The sequence below is a fragment of the Salvelinus sp. IW2-2015 genome, unplaced genomic scaffold (assembly GCF_002910315.2).
Source record: "Salvelinus sp. IW2-2015 unplaced genomic scaffold, ASM291031v2 Un_scaffold2370, whole genome shotgun sequence".
Classification (NCBI taxonomy): Eukaryota; Metazoa; Chordata; class Actinopteri; order Salmoniformes; family Salmonidae; genus Salvelinus; species Salvelinus sp. IW2-2015.
This window is the reverse complement of record NW_019943694.1, coordinates 22399-28978: the sequence shown is the minus strand read 5'-3', so window position 1 is coordinate 28978 and position 6580 is coordinate 22399. Positions and strand designations below refer to the sequence as shown.

The 6580-nt window shown below is 47.2% G+C and overlaps 1 long non-coding RNA gene across 1 annotated transcript; it reads right to left on the bottom strand.

Annotated features, from left to right (window-relative positions):
* Positions 1–3323: 3323 nt before the first annotated feature.
* LOC139025207 (uncharacterized) lies at positions 3324–5720 on the bottom strand. Its single transcript, XR_011476675.1, has 3 exons — positions 5685–5720; positions 5422–5518; positions 3324–3348 (listed from the first exon to the last, which is right to left on the bottom strand). It is a non-coding gene; the product is annotated as an uncharacterized lncRNA (long non-coding RNA).
* Between the last annotated feature and the right edge of the window lie 860 nt (positions 5721–6580).

The following is a 6580-nucleotide window of genomic DNA, read 5'->3' as shown; positions in this document are numbered from 1 at the left end:
CACTTAACCCTCCACATCTGTTACTTCACTAATACCACTGAACGCCAATAAACTACACCTACAACGCGCTAACACTAACACACTACCCTAAACCAACCTACTAAACCCTTACCCATTACTCCTAAACCCTACCATAGAACGCCTACCATACTACCCTACCCTAACCCTAACACTCCCTGTAACCCATAACCATTAAACAACCTAAACTCTACCCCCTACCCTAACCCTAAAACAATACCCTAAACCCTACCCGTAACCCTAAAACACTACCTGCTAACCCTAACCATTACCCTAAACTCTACCCTAACCCTAACCACTACCCTTAACACCTACCCACCCACCCGTGAACCCTAACACTACACTGCCCTAAATCTACCCACTACCCTAAACACTACCCTTAACCTACCCACTACCCTAACCCAAAACACTACCTAAACCCACCCTAAACCTACCCACCACCCTGAACCCTAACCACACCCTGAACCTAACACCACCCTAAACCCTACCCACCACCCTGAACCCTACCACCACCGACCCTACCCACCACCCTGAACACCTAACCACCACCCTGCAAACCTACCCACCACCCGTAACCCTACCCTAAACCCTAACCACCACCCTAAACCCTACCCACCACACCTGAACCTAAGCCCACCCCCTAAAACCCTACCCACCACCCTAAACCTACCCACACCCTGAAAACCCTACCCACCACCTAACCCTACCCACCACCCTGAACCCTACCACCACCCTGAACCCTACCCACCACCCTAAACCCTACCCACCACCCTAAACCTACCCACCACCTGAACCCTACCCCACCACCCTAACCTTACCCACCACCTAAACCTACCCACCACCCTACCGACCCGAACCACCTACCCCTACCCAGCCACCTAAAACCTACCACCACCCTGAACCCTACCACCACCCTAACCCTACCCACCACCCTAAACCTACCACCACCTGAACCCTACCCTACCCTACCCACCACCCCTAACCCTACCCACCACGCCTAAACACACCCTAAACCCTACCACCACCCTGAACCCTACACCACCCCTGAACCTAACCACTACCCTTAAAGGGATACTTAGGGGGATTCTGACGATGAGGCCCTTATCACTTTCCCCAGAGTCATGGATGATCTCATGGACACCATTTTCACATCTCTGTCCAGTATGAAGGAAGTTGGAGGTAGTTTCACAGGGCCAATGCTAACTAGCGTTAGCGCAATGACTGGAAGTCTATGGCTATCGGCTAGCATTCTCTCTCTCTCTCATCTCTCTCTTCTCTGTTCTCTCTCTCTCTCTCATATCTCTCTCTCTCTCCTCTCTCATCTCTCTCTCAATTCAATTTCAATTCAAGGGCTTTATTTGGCATGGGAAACATTGTTAACATTGCCAAAGCAAGTGAGGTAGATAATAACAAAAGTGAAATAAACAATCTCTCTCTCTCTGTCTCTCTCTCCTCTCTCTCCTCTTCTCACCTTCCTCCTCTCTCTCTCTCCTCCCCTCTCTCTCTCTCTCTCTCTGTCTCTCTCTCTCTCCTCTCTCACCTCTCTCCTCTCTCTCTCTCTCCCTCTCTCTCTCTCTCCTCTCCTCTCTCTCTCTCTCTCCTCTCTCTCTCTCTCCTCTCTCTCTTCTCTTCTCTCCTCTCTCATCTCTCTCTCTCATCTCTATCTCTCCTCTCTCTTCCCCCCATCAAAGCTGCAGAACAGGATGAACGTTGCGGAGCAGTTTAAAGGGGGGTCGTCTGCGTTGGGAGCAGAGTGAGCTGAGGGTGAGGCTGGAGCAGCTACAGGCCCTGGGGGTCTGACTGGTCTGGGGGGTCTGACTGGTCTGGGCCTGGGGGGTCTGACTGGTCTGGGCCTGGGGGGTCTGACTGGTCTGGGGGGTCTGACTGGTCTGGGCCTGGGGGGTCTGACTGGTCTGGGGGTCTGACTGGTCTGGCCTGGGAGGAACAGGATGGTCTCAGAGAGGATGAGGAACGACAGCCTGGGATCAGCAGCCATGTCCTCTTCGGAGAGATCTGACTCTGACAGAGGTGAGTCTCTCAGTCGTCACAGCTCTCTCCTCCAATCACAGCTCTCTTACCCATGTTTAGTAACCAATCACAGCTCTCTTACCCATGTTAGTAACCAATCACAGCTCTCTTACCATGTTTAGTAACCAATCACAGCTTCTTTACCCAGTTTAGTAACCGAATCACAAGCCTCTCTTACCCATTTTAGTAGTAACCAATCACAGCTCTCTTACTCATGGTTAGTAACCACTTCAGTGAGTGTTCTTTTCCAGGGAGATGAGATGGTCCAGCTTTTCAGTGTTCATGTTCTTTCTCAGGGAGATGAGATGGTCCCAGCTCTTCTCTGTTCAGTGTTCTTTCTCAGGAGATGAGATGGTTCAGCTCTTCTCTGTGTTCAGTTTCTTTCTCAGGGAGATGAGATGTAGCTTCTCGTTTCAGTGTTCTCTTCTCAAGATGAGATGGTCCGCTCTTCTCAGTGTTCATGTTTTTCTCAGGGAGATGAGATGTCTCAGCTCTTCTCTGTGTTCAGTTTCTCTTCTCAGGGAGATGAAGATGGTCCGGTCCCGGCTCTTCTCCGTGTTCAGTGTTCTCTTTCGGTGTTCATCTCCATTTTCAAATGTTAGCGAAGTAGGTTACAAGTTCAGGTTTTGCGACGAGTGTCCGGAGGTGTTCTGTTTAATTTTCCGCTTAATGGTTTCATTATCAGGAATACGGTGTCTTAAGTCAACTAAAACACACATTGATTTAACCAGAAGATTTAGGAGAATTTGAGTCTGCGATTGAACAGATTTTTCCCCCTCCCGCCCCCCCAGTCATATTTGACAGATTATAGGATTCATTTTGAACTCTGAGATGGTTCGTTGTTTGCTTGTTTGTGTTTTGCGAGAAGACGGTGGAGGTGACGTGGAGAGTTATGTTTGACTTCTGGACTCTGATGGACTGGGGACCGTCCTCACACAGGCACAGATCACTGTTACTCAGCAGTCCCGCCTGCGGGCCGGGCGAATGACCTTAACCTACCGCTGTATACAAAGCAACCTCTGGACGGACACACGGCGTCTTACGTCAGATAGTAGCGGCGATTCCACGTCGGATTTTAAAGGGACGAGCGTCGCGTGAGTGACGCCACTGACGTAAGACAAATGGGGAACAAAGGAGGAAAAACATTCCAAATAAGAAAACATTACCGTACAGGAACAGGAAGCTGGAACAACTCTGCGACTATTACCGTACAGAACAGGACAGCTGACAACCTCAACAACATTACCGTAACAGGAACAGGACAGTGGAGCAACCGTCAACATTACTGTACAGGAACAGGAACTCTACTCTGAACCGTAACCTGCTATATCTAATCGGTACATGCTACAGGAACAGGTATCTATGCTGCAGAACAACCTCAACAACATTACCTGTACGAGGAACAGGACAGCTGCGAATTGTGATACCCCTCAACATTTACCGTACAGGAACAGGACACTGAACAACCCATAACATTACCGTAGCAGATATATAGCAGCTGAACAACTCAACAACATTACTGTACAGGAACAGGAAGCTGTGGAATAGCTGAGAGTCCTCAACAACATTAGTACAGGAACGAGAAGGCTGGAACAACCTCAAAAATGCATTACCGTACAGGAACAGGACAAGCGTGGAACAACCTCAACAACAATTACTGTACAGGAACAGGACAGCTGGAACAAGCCTCAGAAACATTTACATGTACAGAACAGGACAGCTAGAAACAAACCTCAACAACCATTTACTGTACAGGAACAGGACAGCTGAACAACCTCAACATATTACCTGTACAGGAATCAAGGACAGCTGGAAACAACTAACATTACTGACAGGAACAGGGACAGGAACAACACTCAACACATTAGTACAGGAAACAGGACACTGTACAACAAACCTCAAACACTATGTTACGAGTGAGTTACAGAAACAAATGCTAGAGAACGATCATAGTCCGTCAACACAACACTTACCGTAACCAAGAACAGATCAAGCTGGTACACCCACTAAATCTTCCTTCATACAAGTGGTGTGAGACGTAAGCTTGACATACGACTTCGCATTCTAAGGAACAGGACAGCTGGGAGACAAGGCCTCAAACATCGATGCGTACGTTAGGAACAGTATGACAGTGAGACACAGACCTCAGACCAAACAGTTACGTCAGGACAGGAACGGAGCTGGAACAAACCTCTAACTTACATACTGTACAGGAAAGATCAGCTGGTAATCTATAGCTCTCTAAACAGTGTCGCTATGCAGGAACAGGACAGCTGGAGACAACCTCAACAAGCATTTACTGTACAGGAACACGACAGGTTGGAAGCTAACCTCTGGAATCGGACACATTACTGTAACAGGAACTAGACAGCTGGATCACGTTCTCATACAACCATTATCCGTACTGAGAGATGGTATCTAATCTGAACAGTGAGGCCGTCAATTCAACATTGGGGGGTGTGTGAGGACAGTGTGCAGACGTAAAGTTACGTCAACAGGAACAGGGACAGCTGAACAAACCTCAATCAACATTACTGTACAGGAACAGGACGCTGGAACCAAAACTTATGAAGGCAGGAGCACCTCTAACAGATGCAGTACCGCTCAGGAAACAGGACAGCTCGAACAAACCTCAAACAAACATTACCGTACAGGAACAGGACAGCTGATGAACAACCCTCAACAACATCTACTGTCGAACAGGACAGACTGGAACACCTCAACCATTACCGCATACAGGGAACAGACAGCTGACAACCAAAACAATACTGTAAAACAGAAGTAGACAACCTCAACAACAATTACATGTAAACAGAAAGGAACAGCTAGGAACAACCTCAATCAACTATTACCTACAGGACAGACACTAGAGAAACCTACAACAACTACTTAAGACAGGCGTGACTAAAAACATTCCGTACAGGATACGACAGCTAGACCTACACTTATGTCGGAAATGGCTAGAAACAACCTCAACGAACGATGTACTCTGTACAGGACAGACGAGCTGAGACTGATACAACCTTCGATACAAATTACTGTACAGGAACAGGACAAGCTAAACAACCTCAACAACATTAGCTGTGACGAGTGAACAGATCTAGCTGGGAAACAACCTCAACACAAACATTACTGTCAGTAGAACAGGGAAGCGTGGAACAACCTCAACAAACATTACTGTACAGAACAGGACAGCGTAGAACAACGCTCAACCAACATTACTGTACAGGAAACAGGAACAGCGTGGAACGATACCCAACAACATACGTACGAGAAACAGGGCGACAGCGTAGGACAACCTCAACAACATTTATGTACAGGAAACAGGACAGCTAGAACAACCTCAACCAACATTACTGGTACAGAAAACAGGACAGCTGGAACAACCTCAACAAACATTACTGTACAGAACAGGACAGCTAGAACAACCTCAACAACATTACTTGTACAGGAACAGGACAGCTGGAACAACCTTCAACACATTAGCTTACAGAACGGACAGCTGAACAACCTTCAACAAAACATACCGTACGAGGAACAGGACAGCTAGAACAACGCCAAACAACATTACTGTACAGAACAGGACAGCTGAACAACCTCAAAACCCTTACCGTACAGGAACGGACAGCTGGAACAACCTCAACAACATTACTGTACCAGGAACAGGACAGCTGTGAACAAGCATCAACAACATTACCGTACAGGCAAACAGGACAAGGTGGACTACATACAACAACAACTGGGGAAAAGTGATCACTTTTCAGAAAAATGGTTTATATTGATCTAACTTCTGCATTCAGCTGCTACTACGTGTAGCTGAAATCTTTTTTAAATAATATAATTTTGCTCAAAATTCTGCGAGCAGGTTTGTATCTTAGTTCTGACCTCTTAAACAGCATCCACTCTAAGGACAGTCCAACCATCATTTGGTAGGCTTACTATTTGTCCTATTTCACACCGTGTTGTATTTTAAGCATGTGTGAATTGGAAGATTGTGTTTTGTTCCATGTCCCAACTCTCCCCCTGACGACGCCTTCAGAGTCACAGCCTGGGTTAGCCATTACCATTGTAGGTGAAGTGCCTTGCTCAAGGGCAAGTCGGCAGATTTTTCTGACCTTGTCTGGCTTGGAGATTCAAAACTAGCATCCTTTCTGGGTGTGGTGTTATGTTCTGGCCCGAAGCACCTCGCTAGGCTAGCTTTGCCGTGTTATGAACGGCGGGTAGGAATCACTTTCTTTTACCACGGTATCAGTGACTTCAATATAGAAAACTAACAGAGGTAATGTCATTAGACAACATACCGAAACAAGGGAAGACTACCTGTCCCCAATAAGAAGAAGCTCTGGGTTTGTTTGTCCGTTTGCAAAACGTTTTTGCCACCGTGTGCTCTAATGAATACGACCCGTGTAATGAAGGCGATTGACGAGCGTCATGGATTGAATAGGAGCTTCTCACTGCACAACAAGCGTTTCATAAGACACACAAGGTGAAGGGTGTGTCCCAGATGGCACCCTGTTTCCGTATATAGTGCCAC